The sequence below is a fragment of the Danio rerio genome, chromosome 21 (assembly GCF_052040795.2).
Source record: "Danio rerio strain M-AB ecotype USA chromosome 21, GRCz13ab, whole genome shotgun sequence".
Taxonomy (NCBI): domain Eukaryota; kingdom Metazoa; phylum Chordata; class Actinopteri; order Cypriniformes; family Danionidae; genus Danio; species Danio rerio.
This window is the reverse complement of record NC_141041.1, coordinates 13,951,374-13,972,094: the sequence shown is the minus strand read 5'-3', so window position 1 is coordinate 13,972,094 and position 20,721 is coordinate 13,951,374. Positions and strand designations below refer to the sequence as shown.

Here is a 20,721-nt window from a genome sequence, read left to right as displayed (position 1 = left end):
GTCTTTGGTGTTTAGCTGAGGAGGGAACTCAAAAAGTAAAGGGTGAGTAAATGATGACAGAATTTTACATTTTGGGTGAACTATGCTTTTAAGGACTGAAGAAGTAATTCACAAGTTTCAATTTTCTATTTACAGATTCATAACTTCTGATGGACGTCATTATGTGACTCGTGTTCCATGATGCTGTGATACAATCAGGGCCACTTGCTGAGATTGTGGATTACAAGTAATATTTTGAAGATAATATTCCGTTTCTTTCACCAATTGTTTCACTTCATGACACCTGATTGTATTCTTGAGACCAACAAGTATTAGAAAAAAATGAAAATTTCCACACCATTTACTCACACTCAAGGTGTTCTAAACTTTCATGATTTTCTTTCTTCTGTTGAATACAAAACAAGACTTTCTGAATGTTGGGAAAAAGCAGCTATTGACATCCAGCAAAAAAAAAAAAAAAAAAAAAAAAAAAAAAAGATATGGAAGCCAATGCCTTTTTATTGTTTACAACTTTCCTTGTTATATCTTCCTTAGTTTTCAACAAAAGAAAGAAACTCAGAAATTTGAAACAAGTAGATGATATGTAAATGATGACAGAATTATTATTTTTTGGCTGAACTATTAAATCTGTTTTGCCTGTATGGATTTTATTTTAGAGATCTAGACACAAAGTCTAAAGTGCATGGCACAAAGCATTAAGGGCGTGTCCGAATCCACCTTCGGAAAAATTACGGTTTGCGCCGCGGTTAATGCATGGTTTAACAGGGTTCTACTTATTCTCTTAATGATTTATAGGTGTGTTTTGAGCACAATATTGATTAAATCAATCAGAATCTCATTCCCTTTAAGAGTCAGTTGGCGCATTTACATGCCGGACTTTGTAAGTGGAAAAACTGAATGCTACACTAGCGAGAAAACAGTTTATAAAAGGATAAAAAAATAAGCCTCCTCCATTTTGCCTCTTTACTTTCTCTTTAAATTACTTTAACTCTTTACTTTACTCCTTTACTTTTTTTCACTGAAGACATCCATTAGCCTATATATTTAATTTTGTTTGTTAAGCGCAAAGATTTGTTTCAAAACTATTTCTATATTCAGTTCTAGTTTCCAGTTAATGAATAAATGAACAATAATAATAATAAGTGTGGTCAAAAAACCAAACACATATCCAAACACACGTTCTATTCTTATACCCCATGGTGATGCATATACATATGCATATAATAAATAATACTGCTAATATAAATAACATTATTATAGAAATGCAAATTGTCATGAATAAACTGAAAAAGCCCCCAGGACATGACGAAGGCATGAAGGTAGTATTTTTTAATATTTATTGTAAATAATAATTTTTTAACATTTTAATCCTTTTATTTTTTTTCAAATGTAAAGAAATTTGTGTAATGCTGTACATCCTGTGTTAATTAAGTGTCCGAACCTGCATAGACGCATAAATAACAAGCTCTGCACAGGACTTAGTCCATCTTTAAGTTGGTCAGTGGTGCAGTCTATTTCAGTTCCTCAAAATAGCAGTGAACCAACAATGCACCTCAACACACCTCCTTTTTAGACCAGCACACCCATAAGTCCACAAAGCGGCACAAATGGATTTGGTATTTAAACAACGTGACAAAAAACACGAAAATTAGGGTTTAAAAAAAGCAACAAATTGTGCCAAACAGGCCTTGCGCATTATTGCAGGGGGTGTATGAAAGGTTCTAGTGTTTTTGTTTCAAAGTGCACAGGACCATTGATTATTATGATTAAAATTCAACATGGATGGCTTTATGCTGAGCAAAATAACAGATTTTTTTTAATTATTTACTTAACAGGTCACACTCACATATACATCTTCCCTCTGTAACCAGAGCTGAATTGGATTTTAGACACATTAATCAGATTTATTAGAAATTCCACGTTGCTAAGCTGACTATGCTCTGTCTTTGCTCGTCCATTGTCTGACTTATAGTAATTTTTTGCTGACAGAAGAAAGAAAAAAAGTCATGAAAGGTATGTTACCCCTGAGTGCTAAAGAAAAAATCATAAAAACAAATAATGAGGGAAATGTGCAGCCAGGCAGCCTCGGCTAATTAATGTTGAACACCAGGATTATGACTTGTGTAAAATGCATTAAGAGCCACAGCGTAGTTTCTGATGTGAGGGAATATGCGAGGCAACTTTAGGACCTTCCTTGTGGGACATGGTTTTAAATAAATGAATTTCATGTTTGCATAAATTATTGTTTGAAGCAGGGTCGGCGTGCATTGCAAATGATGATTAGCATTAAAACACTGGCTTGTGCAACAGAAAGCGGTCATTAGCAAGTTTTTCTCACAGCTGTCAGGAACCTTCTGTCACCCCGTGCCAAGACAGCGTTACGCCCACTGCTGTTTCTCGCCAGGGACGGAGGGAGAGAAAGAGAGAGCGCCGGGCCCCTGAAGCGGCATCAACAAACAGGTAATTGAATGAACCTGCGAGCCTAGCTTGAAGTTGCTGGCCTGAGGAGATCGATATATTGTCACTTGGCCTTTATAGGAAACTGCTGCATTGCTAAGTTGCTAAGTGCATGAGAGAGAGCGTGATCCAAGGCCAGATGGAAAGCCCCCTGCTGTCAGTCGGTAAGTGACAGGCCTGGTAATTCGGCCGGTCTGCCGCTCCTGTCCTCCCCTTCAGAAATATATATTTAGATATGAGCAGATCGACAGCCTGTCATCGCCACACAGACTGTGTGGCAAGAAGAAAAAAAACTGTGAGATGAAGCCTGTGATGGAGATGACCTTGTGTCGCAATTCAAACTTTCGATTTTTTGCGCCACGGACCTGAATGCGTGTGCAATTTACCGAGCCATAGTTTTCATCAAGGGCATGCATTTCGCTGTCTGAGCTCTGGTCGAGGGTTTGTGCATTTATGAGCATCAACAATGAAAGCACTCTACTCATTCATGTGGTGTGCATTCTATACTGAATGATTCTTGCGTTGAGTAAATTATGCTGAAAAATGCCCATTTTCTGCCTTTCTTAATTCTGAAGTTCTAAGAACTTTCAAGAGTCTATTTTTAGTCTAAAATAATTTGTATTTCATGGAGTGCTATAATTAGTTTTTGGAGTTCAAATAGGTCTGGTTCTGTGTTTTTGTCTTGTTCATCCTATAACCTAAATGCTGACAGAAATAATTAATATGTCTACATTATGTGATTGTTAGCCAGTTTGACTGGCATAGTTGTATATAGTTGCTTAAACAGCAGTTCTATCTGGTTCTTGAATCTGATTGGTTGATAGCTGGCAATATTCTGCCCGTAGCAGCACTCGACCAGCCTCTTCACCCTTGTGTATTACTCCACCTACATACAGCAACAAGCAGAGCACACAACAGTTTGACAAATATTGCTGCTGTTAGACAACATTATGTACTTTTGAGGCTTTTTAGCTGAGAACGTAGTGGTTTATCAACTATGCAGTTTATTTATAAGGATAGTGCCTATTTTAAAATAATTATCAACTCTGAGAAACAGTGCGTCTGCATTAGCCTGTCATTGAGCAGACCAAAGATGTTGTCCATCCACAAGATGGTGAAAAAGGCTGCATAATAAGCCCTTAGAAGCTAAAACAACGTAATTTCTAACTCCAGCTAAACAAAACCTTATTAAACTGGTAAGCAATATTTTAAATCGATCTCTCTCTTTTGGATGTTGCATTGCTCTGTTTATGCCATAATTGTATTGTTTTGAGTGTGAGTTGGGACTTGCATATCAGTAATGTGTGTTGTGTTGGCAGAAAGAAAGAAGAAATGCCCAGAAGTGTTAAGCGTTTTTCAAACACAACAGCAATCTGGTAGTGATTGCGCTGCTTTTTTTCGGGTTTAATTATTGTGATACAACTATTGCAACAGATAAATACTGTTGACTGTAATACTGTAGGGAGATATCTCTGTAGATTGATTCATGCAGTTCAGCCTTATAATCTTAAAAAATTTTGCAAAAACCTGTTTTTTCATCACTTGAGACATTACGCTAGAGAATCATTCAAACACTAGCTCTAAAGTGACGTTGGTGAGTTAGTAATGACTTCTGCTGTTCTGATGTCAGCTGCAGATGTGAATGGCGGAAGAAAGTAGTTCCTGCCACAAAACAAATTTTAGACTCTGTGTTTGATTTTCTTTTTTTATATACACGATTATGACATCTGTGTTTGATTTTCTTTATATCGTATATCAGGCAAAGAAGATCACTTATTTTTAAAGAAAACAGATCTTAAACGTGGCAATTTTGTAATGGAAAGTGTTCACCAGTCCCCATCTGGCTGACTGGCTGAATATTAAAAGTCTGTGTGCAAATACTCCATTCACTATTTTGCAAAACCCTATACTCATTAACATTATATAAGTTTACTTCGGCAAATACTAACCCCTAAAGGATTTGCTATTAAAGTGGCTTCATTTCTACATTGTGAATGCTCCCTGCAGCCAGTCCAGATGAAGAGAAAGCAAGTCATGAGAAATGGTAGAAAAACAGCTCTGTAGCGAGTACAGCGAGCCCTGCCTCTGCCGACTGGATATATGACAACAAAGGGCAGAGAAACAGCTGGCGCTTCTTTCTCACATGGCATCCTGTAGTTTGTGCGGTGGAGGCGTCTTGATTTATTGACTGTAATGATGCATTTGGGCTGACATCATGAGCCACGGGTGTGGGGGTGGATTAGAGAAGAGGGGCGCGGGTTGCCGATACCAGGCGAACGGGTTGAGTCGAGGAGATTCAGCCTTCCTATTGTGGGAAGAGCGGAGGAACCACTCCTCACGGCTCCGAGCCTTTGTTTTCCGTCAGCATGCCAAAAAACAGCTGTGCCTTCTGCAGTAAAGCAAAGTGCATCCTGCTTAAGGAAATCACAGTAATCCGTTCCCCCACATCCTGACAGAAGCTGACGCAACTCTAGAGGTAGTATTATTCTGTCAAGTGGCCCTTTCGGGACCCGTATGTAAATATGGCGACAGAAAGGAAGATTTCATCGGCGAGGAGGAGGAAAATGGCTCTAGAAATGGGTAAAATGGTACACTTGAGCAAAAGACAGGCTCTCTGGGTGTGCCAAGATAATGATCAATTTACTCCAAGCCCACTCGGCTGATATCGTCGTGACAGAAGTGCCTTTGTTTGCGTGGCTGGATGGCGATGTGTGGGACGGTTGCTTTTTGACTGAAATTTAGATGGGGATCATTAGAGCTGCGGAGATGTTGGGTGCTGATGGTGGTTGTTTGTTTGCATGTCATTCGCTGACAGGAAGGAATGAGTAATAACTGGCAAAGAGCTTTGTTCTTGTTGATTACACATTGGCTGAAAAGATTAATTTCATGCCAAATTTAAAGCAGACGAGCGAATTTTACCATTTACTCATTTGTGAGTTTGATTTATGGAAAAGTAGTTTCAAGATTTGAAACTGACCTCTTGTTTAACTCTTCAGATTCTTGGGGAATTTATTGCATTTTTCAGTTCTTAAATATAAGTTTTTGTGTCTAATTGTTTAGGTTTTAATTTTTCCACTTGCATTTGTTTTCCTCAGACATACTGTGCGTTCACTCCAAAGGCAGTGAGAGAGATTGTCAAAGATTGCCCTGGCCGCCCTGACAAAAGATGTCTGCCTTTTCAGCTCTGGCAGCAAGAGCGTCAAATTCGACATATTGATCTCGTTTTATGCCGTTGCAAAATATCAGCAAATCTCTTACATTCCTGCATTAAAACATGCTTTCTAGAGTGAAAATGTTGCACGCTTTTTTATCAGTCATTTAACTGTGGAAGATCAAGTTGTTATGTGTGCTGTGGCTACTTATCCAAAATGTCCATGGGTCCATTCTTCATATCTCGCATAAATGATCTGAGATGAATTGACAGATCCTGGATCTTTAAATCTTGATAACTGATCTCTGGTTTATTTGGTTCTTCAAAAAAGTTCGCGAATCAGATAAAAATTTCTGGATGAACTGATCTGAGATTGATGTGTGTGTTGTGAAGGACAGATCTATCGATCCTCGATATCGATACAGCAGTGCATCATCTGATTAAAATTCAGTTATCCATGTGAGCAAAATTTTGGTAGTAAACAATTTGTTAAATACAATATGCAAAAACTTTCCACTTTTGTTGTGGGCTGCATGCTTTACACTTTCATGTGTCAAGAGTATTTAGCAATTTATTTAATTAGTTTTACAGTTAGAGCAAATTTTTTTTATTATAACAGCCATAGTAATGGTAGCCAGTTTCTTAATTGATGTAAAGAATAACTGGATGTTTTATTTAATTTTACGAAGTTATTTAACTTTTGTGAAGCATCAAATCACTGTCATATTAGCCATCAAAACATGTGCATGACTGCATAAATGTATTAATCCTTTTTAAAAAAGTTGTATATTGTGAATGTCTAAATTGTATAAAATTGCAGATTGCAAAAGTTTTATTAATATATATTTTAACTTAAAAGTTGTTGCTATGACAACAACTCTTGGATGAGTTTTTAAGAAAGAAGCGATCCTGGATCGTATCAAATCGTCAATAACCAAATCCAGCTAATTGAGTAATCCACGTACGAAGAACAGACCCCAGATGTCTGAAATATTCTAAATGCTGTTTTCTACTGTTGATACAGTTAGCATGAAATTATTGCTTAAACAAACAAACAAACAAACAAACAAACAAACAAACAAACAAAAAAACATATACAACATTAATGCACAGAAGTAATTCGCCAGTAATTTTTTTAATTATGTCCTTGTAAGACAACATTGTAAATAACTGGAAATCCGGCAACTGCGATATTAAAACTCTTGGGAACAAATGTGGTTGGAACCAAATTTCACAGGACTTGTGAAAATCTTTTCTGGAAATCCTCTCAAGCGGTGTACTTATACATTCCAATTGGTTGCTGCTGAAACGTGTCAGAGCTCATTACCATAAAGTTGGCTTGATTTCAACTCTCCTCTAAGTGCCGCTCCTCGCCGCTTATAGCCACCGGCTCTCATTGAAAATAAATGCCTTCTCGCCGCCTTTGGTGTTAATACAGAGTTATGAATACTTAAAGGGATAGTTCACCAAAAAATGAAAGTTTACTCAACCCTTTATACTCAACTCAATTATCTTTATATTGATGTATATTTTGTAAGGATAGGAAAATATATGGCATAGGACACAAGTGCTTGTAAAGTTGCTGCAAGCTAGATAAGTTTTCCAACCGAGGCACAGATTGGAAATTTGAAATGATCTGTAATAGGGTTGTCACAATACTGGAATTCAGTTCCAATCGGTACTAAACTTTTAAAAACGCCCATTTCCAGCTAACATATGAGTGTGATGGATTCAAAGTCACGTCGATCAGCTGGTTTGTCTATAAGCTGACATTCTAGCATTCTGCTCATGACTCGCGACTTTAAAATGCTCCAGTGTCCCTGTATCTGTGGTTACACTCAGTAAACAGTGGTGAGTTTGGTGAACTGATGACCTTCACGGCCAATCACAGTAATTTCTGTTGAGCATGTGAACACAATGACAAATCAGTGCTGTTTGATAAAGTGCTCAACAGCGCTCATATATTAGCAGGAAATGGGCGTTCAATCTCAATCTCAATATCGGTGGTTCTAAATTCTAGTATTATGACAGCACTAATTTGTAACAGACCAAAATTGTAAATATGCTAATGTTAACAAATATCTCTAGTGCAAAAGTAAAAATAAAAATAAAGAATAAAAAAGAAAGCTCATTTGAGTATGATTTTGAGTGTTAAAAACAGTTTGGCAAATCTGACGTCCTGAATACAAAATCCCCAAATTGTATGATATAAGCTTATTGAACTGCTTTTCTAAAATTGTATTGGTTGAGTAGGCTGTGAACACCCCTTTAAGACATAAAAAAACCTAATCAAGACCTCCAGGCTGTAAAATGCCACTTGAGAAGGGTAATCGCATCATCATTAAGGTCATTTCAACACATATATCATGGTGACGATGATAACGTGACACAACATGCTTTGTTTCCTGTTTAATTATAGAGGAATTAGCTTGAGATGACTGCTTGTGAAATATGTCTTGATGTTATTTTGGGGATGCTTATTTCCTCTATTTATCCTCATCTCAAAAATGGTTCATGGGTAATTTAGAACAAGAGTCTCAAATCCATCCATGCTGGCATTCATCAGTCTTTCTAAATGAACGCTATTAGCCCGTCTGCTGCATTTGGCTGTTTTAAAATACCACTGCTGCAAAGTAGTAACCGATCAGCCGCGAAACAGGATGTTTTGAAAGATTAATTTTACCAGAATTGTGCGTTAATCCTACAGCCTGTTACTTGGTTATTAATAAACAGCCCCGACATCTACATTTGCATTGTTTGCTTGTGGTTACAGACAGAACTAATCAGTGAATGAGTTCTAAAGCCTCAATGTAGTCACTGTAATTTAGTTTTTAAGCCTCAATAAATGTTTATCACATCATAAAGCAGATCTTAACAGATGTTTTATGAAGTTTTATTGCTGGGTATAAAAAGACTTGTCAGTTTACATACTGATCACATGGCATATGATGTATTTTTGTTAGCATATGTGTATGTAAACATGGGTGTCCAGTGCATTGCACACTAGAAAGATCTGTTGTCGACACCAATGTTTGCACCTATCTACTAAATTGTGATTGATTAAATTGTCATTGTAGTCATTAAAAATTAATAAAAAAATTAACTGACAAGGAAATCTAGCATCAACACTGAATCAATTGTCCATTGAGATTAGCAGCATTGCCAACTGTTTTTAATGAAAAGACGCTAAGCTCTGCTAAAAAAAATAGCTGAAAGTTGCTAGATAGCGTCATACATATTACTGATATCATCACGCCCAACCGTTTCTGTTTGTTTAACAGCTTATGGTTAATTTAGGATTTTTTATAGGCCATTTTGAGGAATGTAAACAATAACAATGACCCTAACATATTTGCTGCTTTACATTTGTAATTTCTATAACTTCCGAAAATCCAAAAAGGTCCACATATTGATACATTATGTTATGATAGCTGTTTTAACTTGAAGATTTGATTGAATTGCCTATTGTAACAGTTATGAAATTGTATGATAAGAAGCAGGAAATGTTCATGGGCCATGACTACATGACTACATTAAAATGGTCTCATTTGCATTACACTTTATGCATGCATGTCAATTTAATTAAATTTATTGCTGTTTGAATATAGTATATCAGTATAGATGTGTAGTGAATTCGCAGTAATCTCTCAGACATAATAAACTCATACAAGCTCTGAAACTGTCACTAAAACATCTGTGACTGTAAACAAGAAAATAATAAATTAAACTTAAATTTAAAACAAAGGACAAGCAGATCGGTTTGACTGTACAAGGGAAATACTTTATGCTTGCGATGCTAAATTATTTGCAGTCGGTACAGAGCAGGGTGATCTGCTCTCAAGCTGACGGCATCACCCGCAGCTTGTTGAGAAGAGTAGGAACGGTATGGACAGATGAGAGTCTATAAAAATAACCAGTAATACCAAAAAAGTTGCTAGGTTTTTTGCTAATCGCTTTTTTGAAAATTTGTTGCTAGGGAGGTCTGAAAAGTCATTAAATATAGCAATGAAGTTGCTAAGTTGGCAACAGTGGAGATTAGTTCTTTTTTTTAATTATCTCATTTCAGTTCTTTTTATATTCTGCTTATGAATATATTTAAATAAAATATATGTAAAATATATATTTTTTATGATGGATAATTTCACAGATGACCAAACCTGTTTGAGTTTCTCTCTCCTACATATGTAACACAAAATATGATATTTTAAGGAATGTTCAGCCATTGACTCACATATACAGTTGAAGTCAGAATTATTAGCCCCCTTTTGAATTTTTTTCTTTCTTTTTTTTTTCTTAAATATTTCCCAAATGATGTTAAACAAAGCAAGGAAATTTTCACAATATGTTTGATAATATTTTTTCTTCTGGAGAAAGTCTTATTTGTTTATTTCGGCTAGAATAAAATCAGTTTTACATTTTTTTAAACACCATTTTAAGGTCAAAATTATTAAGCCCTTTAAGCTATATTTTTTTCGATAGTCCACAGAACAAACCATCATTATACAATAGCTTGCCTAATTACCCTAACCTGCATAGTTAACCTAAATAACCTAGTTACGTCTTTAAATGTCACTTTAAGCTGTATAGAAGTGTCTTGAAAAAGATCTAGTCAAATACTATTTGTTGTCAGAATGACAAAGATAAAATAAATCCGTTATTAGAAATTGAGTTATAAAAACTATTATGTTTAAAAATGTGTTGAGAAAATCTTCTCTCCGTTAAACAGAAATTGGGGAAAAATAAACAAGGGGAAAATAATTCAACTCAATTGTTTCATTTTGAATCTTCTTGAATTTGTAAAAACAATTAGGCTGACTTATTAAATTTGTATTGGGACAATATGAAGGAATTGTGTAGAACCCAGTATTTTAACAGTGTTCCTTAAGTAGTTACCTCAAAGTTTTGGAAATTGTAGGTTGTAGGTTTTGATTTCCACTGTAAAAAATTTAATTAATGAATACATACTTACTCCCAGGGCCATTTATATTTTTATTTATTTCTTTATTTATATTTTGCGCTTTTTACAATTTAGATTGTGTCAAAGCAGTTTAACATAGTTCTAGTGAAGTCCAAATTTCAGAGTAGAAGTTCAGTTCAGTTTAGTTTAGTTCAGTGTGGTTTAAATTTGCTGCTGAAAGTTCAAACACTGTAGAGCGAATCCACCGAAGTGCAGCATCACAAGTCCCAATCTGAGCAAGCCAATGGTGTGGGAAAAACAAAAAAACTTCACCAATTGACGAGGTGAAGGGAAAAAAAAACCTTGAGAGAAACCAGGCTCTGTTGGATATGACCATTATTCTTCTGGCCAAACTTCCTGCGTGGAGCTGCAGTCTAGCCATCGGAGGCTGGAGAAGCTGGACGTCCATTGTGGAGAAGCTGCAGGTGTGAGTAGGGCATTGGCGGGTGGTCAGGCTAGCCCACAGGATCAATGTGGGAACTCGTTTGTCACTGTGGCCTTTATGGAGTCTTATGCACTCCATTCCTCCATGACCACCACAGCATCTGCTCGAGTGTGTATTTAAACGAGATGCAAAAATGGAGTGCTATAAATGAAAATAGCAGTTATATAAACAAACACAGAAACAAACCTGTTTGCAAACATGCATATGAGAGTTTCTAACACAATGTCTGGTGTGTTAAGGAGGGGTGTATTTTGTTGAAGTTGTTATTTACCCGCACCATATTGGTGTTTCATAACATTTAGTTTTTATGAGGTGAGTTGTTCACACAACACTCAACCCCCAGTCTGGAGGACCAGGACATACACACATACACTACAGACAATTTCAGCTTACTCAATTCACATACATCTCATGTCTTTGGACTTTGGGGGAAACCAGAGCACCCAGAGGAAACCCACATGAACATGGGGAGAACATGCAAACTCCGCACTGAAATGCCAACTGACCCAGCCAGGACTCAATCCAGTGATCTTCTTGCTGTGAAGTGACAGCGCTATACCCTTTGTTGCCCCTTGTTGTATTACAATACTGTATATTTTACATATAGGATCACATGCACTTGAGTAAGCTACTACTTTCTCATTTTACATTTCACATGACAGAAAGTTTTATTTACTCTTCTGATCCAATTTGTAAGAATCTCCAATGTACAGTAGATGTCATGCGAGCATTGATAGCCCTGATCCCGTGACCCTCTGCAGGATTATAGTCAATCCTGTATGGAATCTGCCCATTGTGGCCACTTTTAGAATGAGGAGACTTGATGCATTGGTCTCTGCAGGTGCTCTAATGCTGCAATCTGGATCTGAGTCTTTCTCTATGCTGCTTTGCGTCGGACTCGTCCATGAACACAATGATCTAACACGGGCTGCTGGGACACAGCTGGGGGACAGAGAAGCAATATAAGACATCAGGCTCGGAACACAGCAATCTGTTGACTTTTCATAAAATATGCATGCACTCCTTGTGTGGTGAAGTCTTTGTACCACATGTCTTTCTGCATATTCCCAGTGTGTGTGCATGCTTGGTTTGGGGTTCGTGCATGTGTGTGAGTGTTTGGTTTGTAAATTGTTTTTTTTTCTTCGTTTTTTATGTCCTGCCAAAACATATAGCTTTACATTTTCATACACTTTAATTTTATGAATAAAATAATATCACAGCATTAACAATAACTTATATATTCCTGTCAGGATTAAGAAAATAATAATTTGATGACTAATTAAATACCCTATTTTAGGATAATAATATATTATTTTAATATTTATACTTCGTTTCTATTCTTCAAACCAGTAAATTATACCCACGTGTGAACATTTTTAAAATTATTTAAAATATTACATAATTTAGTAAGATCACTCATTATTTTGTATATTTTAACAAGCAAAGGTCAAATGTGTTTATTTTTTACATAAATAACAGTGGAACATTATTTCACATATATTTTGACAAGAATTACTTGATTTACAATGCTTTTTGTGCATTGAAAATGTGCATTGTGTGCACTTTTGCTATGTACTTGTTGCATTATTGCAATCTGAAAGATCATTGTTTAGATCATCATAAAGGCATTTCACGATGCATCGTGAATAATTGTGAACTATCACGATGCAAACGTAAAATGCCTTTATGATGATCTAAACGAGGTGGAGTAACAACTTCCTTAGAGAAGAACCCTATACAGTAATTTCTTTTAGCAAATTATGTTGTTTTACACACACGCATTTAAAAAAAAATTGAAAATAATAAAAAAATAAAAAAATGATGCTGATTATGCCCTTGTGATCTTTCTTATACATGCTGGGAACTTTTACTTTTACAAACAGGTTTCTTTAAAAAAAAATAATAAAATAAATAAAATTATAGACTTCTTATGTGAAATAGAACATTTTATGAACTCACTTAGATTAATTGATAATAAGAAATCTTTCATGCTACTTGAATTTTTATTTAATAATTTTATATTAATTTAATCTTTTTTTATAAAAAAATTAGTCTCTTTTTTATTTAATGTTTTTATTAAATTATTTTATTGCATTATTATTTAGTTATTATATTTGCATTGGGACAATATGAAGGAATTATGTAGAAGCCAGCATTTTAACAGTGTTCTTTAAGTAGTTACCTCAAAATTTTGGAAGTTGTAGGTTGTGGGCTTTGATTTCCACTGTTCATAATTTAATAAATGAATCAGGAAAATTGTCATTTTATGATCTGAAAAGGACATTTTAGAAACCATATTAGGAGGGAAAATTAAAAAAATGGTGGTGAAATTAATAAAAACAGTAACCATAACCAACACAAATTATTATTATTTTATTTTCATACTTATTTTGTTTTATTTATTTTGCTTTTTATGCTGTTCTCTTTTACTGTTTTCTAAATTGTATTATACAGTTTCTTGGAGTTAGAATAAGAGTAATACAAAAAAAATAAATAAATAAGCGCTGGTCAGCGTAAATGCCGACCCATTTAAAAAGTCGGCCCACATTGCAATGGCGATCTCTTTCTCTCTCGCTCTCACTCTCACCTTTTCCCTGCTCTGATTTTTGTGTTGAATGGGTCTCTATGAGGACAGTCTCTCTTGCGAGGACTAATCTAAGAGAAATTTGGTTTTGCTTGGATTTTGTGACTGAAATCTATGTGAGATTGAAATGTGTTTGTTCTGAACTGATACTCTTGAATAATACCTCGGAGAGGGTATAGAAGTAAGTTGCACGATGTACATTTACAAAACTCAGATTAACTTCTGTAATATTCCATTGGGTTAAGTAGAGTGTGCTGTTTTGTGTATGCTTTGTTTTTTAGTTAGAGTGGTTTAGTAAAGACTTTAATACGTTGAAGAGGTTTCTTTTCATGCTTTTTGATATTCAGTTAAGTATGTTTAATACAATTAGTATGTTTTGCTATATTTCTTTCTATGATTTAAGCACTTCTATCTACAGTACCTCATCTCCATTAGATTATTCATTGTATATATGTATATATTCACTGCACAAATATCAATTTCAATTGTTCTTTCACCATTGACTGGTTATGCGCACACAAAAGTATTATATGTTATGCCTAAAATACCATTCGTTTATTAATAACATCTAAAGGACATAACAAGAAATTTAAAACCTATTTATTAGTATGAACAATACTGTGCTGTAAATTTAATATCCGTGTTTAATGTGCTATTTAGTAAAACTCAAAAAATACAGTATCTGGTTAGTATATATCTGAATATCCTGTACTGTACATTACAATATTGTGATGCATAAATTCCCTTGTAGCATTATTTAATGCTTTATTTAACAATAGACACAATATGAAATGTTATATTGGACATTTAACAGTATTTTGCACATAGTTGTAAAGTCAACATGTATGTACTTTTACACAATGCCTTAAAACAGATCTGTAATTACTGTCTTGGAAAAAGAGAAACTGGAGAAAATGAGAAAGAAATGAAAATGAGTGCAGAGCGGGGTCTTTAGGGACAGGGGTCCGTATTAACAGGGGATGAGAGTGCTAATAAAACGTGAGAGCAGCGGAGGTCACAAGGTCATGCGCTTGTGTAATGAATGGAGAAATTTAACTCATCCAATTATAGGAAAGTAAGACGAAAATCCATAGCGTTACTCCGGGCACCGGGCCCAAATGCAAAACTAATAATGTCAAGCAAAGCTCTGGCTTTCTCTTTACTTACTCTCCTTGTGTGTGTGTGTGTGCTGAGAAAAAGAGAGAGGAAGGACAGAGCAAATGTATATGCATCGACTACGCAGCCCTTCTTGGCCAAGTTTGCATGCATTTTTGATGTTCGGAGTGCTTGTTTGTCTAATCTAGTGAGTTGCATGTCGTATAATGGGCTTCTACGGCGGACTGCCATTCACAAGGCCATTTAGAAAGACTGGCCTCTTTCTTTCCTCTTTCGGCCTGCTGCATACTAAAATAAAAAGGTCGATAACACTGAACAATAATAACAGGTTATAGTCCCACCGAAGCCAATTTGGCCCCATTTTGAAGGAGTTTGCTCATGAAATGTGCCCTTAATGGACAAGTTTATGTTAAGCCGAGCATTTGTCGACCAATATATGCAGGAGTGCGTGCTTTCCAAAGGTGATGAGGAGAATATGACTTTCCCGGCCTTGTACTGAACAGCAAAAAATATAGATTCATTCTGATTTAAATACAGCAATTCGAGTGTCTGAACCAGAGGCGCAGTGCAGACCTGCTCGGCCATAACTCATATTTACAAATAACAACGGCTCTCTCTCTGCACCGTGCCAGCAGACAGTTGCAAACACACACACACACACACACATGTGCATACGAAAAGACGACACTTCTATCAATCACGTCCCTCATCTCCAAAAAGGAAACTCATAAAATGGACGATTATTTGCGAATGCAAGCTGCCGAAGGAAAGCTTTAATTAAATCCCTTTATTTATATGTCAAGTGAAAACGGGGGGAAATCTAAATCAAATTCTTTTTCTTTTTTCGTTCTTATTTTTTCTTCGTGTGAGCTGTAACCCTCGGAGGCAAGTCATTAGGGCTTATACATAACCATCACGCCACATCAAAATCACATTACACAACAACGATAATCATCACGTTCAATTACATGTGGTAATAAATGCCTGTGCAATCTTTGCTAAATCTATTAGTGAGCCATCGCAGGAGATAGAAAAAGAGGAGTGCAAATACAGAAAGAAGGGAAGACAGGTTCGATACATTAGTATTAGTTTGTTTGGGAGTTCAAAGCAAACCTACCTGAAGCAGACGGCTTTAAACTAAGTGAAATTACTGATGAAAAAGTTTTTCTTCCTAGTGTATACACTCACCGACCACCTTATTACTGTAGATACATCTTACTAGTACCGGATTGGACCCCCTTTTTCCGTCATAACTGCCTTAATCCTTCATGGTATAGATTCAACAGACACAGGAAAATTCCCTTAGAGACTTTGGTCTATATTGACATGATAGTATCATGCAGTTGCTCCAGATTTCCATGATGCATCCATGATGCGAATCTCCCGTTCCGGCACATCCCAAAGGTGCTCTATTGGATTGATAACAGGTGACTGTGGAGGCCATTTGAGTACAGTGAACATTGCCATGTTCAAGAAACCAGTCTGAGATGATTCACGCTTTATGACATGGTGCGTTATCCTGCTGGAAGTAGCCATCAGAAGATGGGTACACTGTGGTCAGAAAGGGATGGACATGGTCAGAACCAATATTCAGGTAGGCTGTGGCATTGACACAATGCTCAATTGGTACTAATTGACGCAAAGTGTGCCCAAAAAAAATATCCCACACACCAGGGCCGGAGTGGGACTCTTTTTCAGCCCTTGAGTTTCAAGCCATAGACCGGCCCACCTCAGTTCACCACTGACAATATTAAAATAAGGTCATTTCTAATTCAGTTTCTAATTACACTATCACGTTTTTTTTTTTTTTTGAGAAAACAGCTGTTTTAGAACTTCAAATGTTCAACAACCCTTACAGTATAATATCGCTTAAAAAAAAAAAGAAAGAAAAAAGTTACTTAGACAAGGACCAAACCCAGGATGGCGGCGTCATAACTTAATGTGCTAACCACTGTACCACAACGGCTGTACATGGACTGGTGACTTATCTAGTTATATCGTCATTAACCTGCAGATTGAAAAAGAGCAGAGCTGCAGTAAAATAATGAATAAGAAGGCTGTGGTCAAGTAAATAAATAAATTATTTTTAAAAATTGTGACTGCTAAGAGCGACAGATTCTGGAGCTAGGGACACTGGCCCTCGCGACCAAAAAACGGACCGGCCCACCGGGAATTCTCCCGGTCCTCCCGATTAGCCAATCTGGGCCTGCCACACACCATTACACCACTACCACCAACCTGAACCGTTGATACAAGGCAGAATGGATCTATGCTTTCATGTTGTTTTCGCCAAATTCTGACCATACCATCATAATGTTGCAGCAGAAATTAAGACTTATCACACCAGGCAACGTTTTTCCAATCTTCTATTCTCCAATTTTGATGAACCTGGGCAAATTGTAGCCTCAGTTTCCTGTTCTTAGCTGACAGGAGTGGAACCCGGTGTGGTCCGGACGTACTCTTCTGCATACCTCAGTTATAACAAGTAGTTATTTGACTTACTGTTGTCTTTCTATTAACTCGAACCAGTCTGGCTATTCTCCTCCGAGCTCTGGCAAGAAATGTACGTTAACAAGCATTTGGACAGGTGTACCTAATAAAGTGAATGTACAGTATATAGCTTCATTTATTCAACTAGAAATGTTTTTTACCTTCCGCTAATTAAAGAAATAATTCATTCAGCTTCAGCATTTATTGTGTCAAATTCTTGGACTTTTTCCTAAAAAAAGTCCTGTTATTTTAATTGGATTTGGTATTATAGGACAATATTTGCCCAAGATATGACTTTGCATTTGAATATTTGAAAATATGGAATCTGAGTGGTAAATGCAAAATGGTCTTTTAAGTTTTTTTTTTTGCAATGCACACTGCTATTAAAAAAAATAATAATTTAGATTTATTTTTTTGCTATTGGAAAAAAAAAAATTACCTAGATATAATATTAACTGTACTTGATTTTGGCCATAGAAGATAAATCACTAATTTCACATGCACACATATGGGTGAGTAAATGATGAAAATGCAATTTAATTGTCGTTTCTGGTGGAAATTAATCTTTAAACATAACTTTACCATAATCTTTTTTGTTGGCAAACTTATGAAATTGATTGAGTAAATGTGACCATGAGGCATAGGCAAAAAAAAAAAAAAAAAAACTGACCGCATCATCCTGCATGTCTAAGCTATAGCCTTTGCAGGTGGGCAGACGATACAGAGCCGTACAAGAGCTCTTGAGGTCATATTCATACTCACTCAACGTCCACACAGCGGGATACGGCAGAACCTTAAGTAGGGCACTTACCCCTACTTGCCTCAGTAAATATGCAGCTGTATAAACTGTTTAAATTAATGATATGTAACTGGAAAAAGAAGAGCTTTGCACTTTCTGGTAACATAAACGCTATTAGGCTGCCATCAGCGGAGGAGTCTGAAATGCTTGTGCTATGAAACGGGCAGTTTGCTCTGCGCCCTCGAGCTGAAAGTGTATATATCATGGGCAGATGATAACATTCAAACATCTGACACACTATTAAGTTGATGCTCAGCCATTTCTGAGTAATACCTCTTTTGTTACCTAAAGACTTCTTGAATATTTTATCTCGGTACATTTGCTTGAGTTGGCTGCAGTTTTATCACATAAAGTGTTCCAAAGTTTGGATGTCTTTTTTACAGTATGTAGATTTAGTAGCAAGATGTACTTATGTGATACACTGGCAAGGGTTATACGAGATTAAATGTGTTAATTTAAAACCATGATAAAACCTTATCACACTTTACCCAGCTAATATATATATATATATATATATATATATATATATATATATATATATATATATATATATATATATATATATATATATATATATATATATATATATATATATATATATATATATATATATAAGAGAACATTCCCTGTTAGTTAAGTGTTTATTTCTAACTATTACTTTGTCCCTTTAAATTATATGATGAAAAGGAGGAAGTGACATCACTGAGCCTTCAGAAGAGCCATTTTAAAGAAGTGGTAAGATTTACTCTCACTTGATGTGGTTTTTGTGAGCTTGTTTGGATTTGTTAAGCGTAGCATTTCCATGTTACATAAAATGAACGGAAATGTTGTATTGTTTTTGTTGTGTTTTGAATGCTAATGTTAGCATTCAAGAGACTTTGATAAGAGAGATGGCATTCATTTTGTTTTTGTCATTCATTTTGTTTTTGGTATTGTTTGATGAATTCGCAGATGAAACATATAAAATTTGGTGTATATGTGTTGTGATTGAAGAGGAAGTGACATCATTGAGCCTTCAGATTGGCCATTTTGTGAGCCTGTTAGGATTTAAGCATAGTGTGCCCATGCTACATTAAATTAACAGAAATGTATAGTTTTTTTTGGTTGTGTTTTGAATGCTTACATTAGCAATCCAAATACTTTGATTAGAGAGATTTTCTTTTTGGTATTGTTTGTTGAATTTGCAGATGAAGCGTATTAAATGTGTTGTGTTTGAAGAGGACGTGACATAATTGAGGCTTCAGATGAGCCATTTTACAAGCTTGTTTGGATTTGTCAAGTGTAGCATTTCCATGTTGTTACATAAAATGAACGGAAAGGTTCTGTTTTTTTGTTGTGGTTGTAATGGTTTTGAATGCTAACGTTAGCAATCAAAATACTTTGATAAGACTTTAATAAATTTGTTTTTGGGTTTATTTGTTATATTCTAAGATGAAGAATGTATCAAAGTTGTTGTAGTAAATGTGTCCTGTTAAAGGAGGAAGTGACATCATTGAGCCTTCAGATGAGCCATTTTGAAGATGTGGTGAGTTTTACCCTCACTTGTTGTTTTTGCTGTGTTTTTGTGAGCTTGTTTGAATTTGTCGAGTATTTCCATGCTACATTAAATTAACAGATATATTGTATTGTTTTTGTTGTGTTTTGAATGCTAACATTAGCATTCAAAAGAGTTAGCAATAAATAAGAGAGATAGCATTAATTTTGTTTTGGGGTTTATTTGAGATATTCGCAGATGAAGAATGTATAAAAGTTGTAGTAAATGTGTCATGTTTGAGGAGGAATTGACATCACTGAGCCTTCAGATGAGAAGTGGTAAGTTTTGCTCTCACTTGATGTTGTTTTTGCTGTGTTCTGTGTACATAAAATGAACAGAAAGGTTGTATTGTTTTCGTTGTAAGGGTTTTGAATGCTAACGTTAGCATTCATTTTGTTTTTGTCATTCATTTTGTGTTTGGTTTTATTTGTTGAATTCGCAGATGAAGCATGTATAGTATAACATTTGTAGTAAATGTGTTGAAGTTGAAGTGGCATCATTGAGGCTTCAGATGAGCCATATTGTGAGCTTGTTTGGATTTCTTAAGTGTAGCATTTCCATGTCACATAAAATTAACGTAAATGTTGTATTGTTTTTGTTGTGTTTTGAATGCTAACATTAGCATTCAAAAGAGTTTGATGAGGGAGATGGCATTCATTTTGTTTTTGGTATTGTTTGTTGAATTAACAGATAAAGCATGTAGACAAATTCCATTTTATGTAACATTTCCATGTTACATAAAATGAACGGAAATGTTGTATTGTTTTTGTTGTGTTTTAAATGCTAACATTTGTTTTTGACATTGTTTGTTGAATTAACAGATAAAGCATGTATACAAATTTTAGTACATATGTCGGGTGCGAAGAGGAAGTGACATCACTGAGCTCTCAGATGAGCAATTTTGTGAGCTTGTTTGGATTTAAGTGTAGCATTTCCATGTTACATAAAATGAACGGAAATTTTGTATTGTTTTTGTTGTAAGGGTTTTGAATGCTGACGTTAGCATTCAATAACTTTGATAAGGGAGATTCATTTTGTTTTTGGTATTGTTTGTTGAATACGCAGTTAAACCATGTATAAAATTTGTAGTAAATGTGCCATGTTTGAAGAGAATGTGACATCATTGAGCCTTAAGATGAGCCATTTTGAAAAAGTGGTAAGTTTTATTTTTGACATTCTTTCTGTTTT

General features: G+C 35.5%; 1 protein-coding gene across 5 annotated transcripts in view; it reads left to right on the top strand.

Moving 5' to 3' along the window:
- LOC141379815 (uncharacterized) overlaps positions 1-20,721 on the top strand; it is a 461,403-nt gene that overhangs the window by 267,555 nt on the left and 173,127 nt on the right. The window contains exon 1 of one of the 5 annotated variants that reach the window (XM_087300928.1): positions 2,316-2,460. The exons of 1 other annotated variant lie outside the window; for it this stretch is intronic. The gene's annotated coding sequence lies outside the window, so the exon portion shown is untranslated. Of the gene's footprint in view, positions 1-2,315; positions 2,461-18,711; positions 18,735-19,515; positions 19,812-20,721 lie in introns of those variants that run through there. 3 more of the 5 variants (XM_087300931.1, XM_087300929.1, XM_087300930.1) reach the window with 3 other exon arrangements.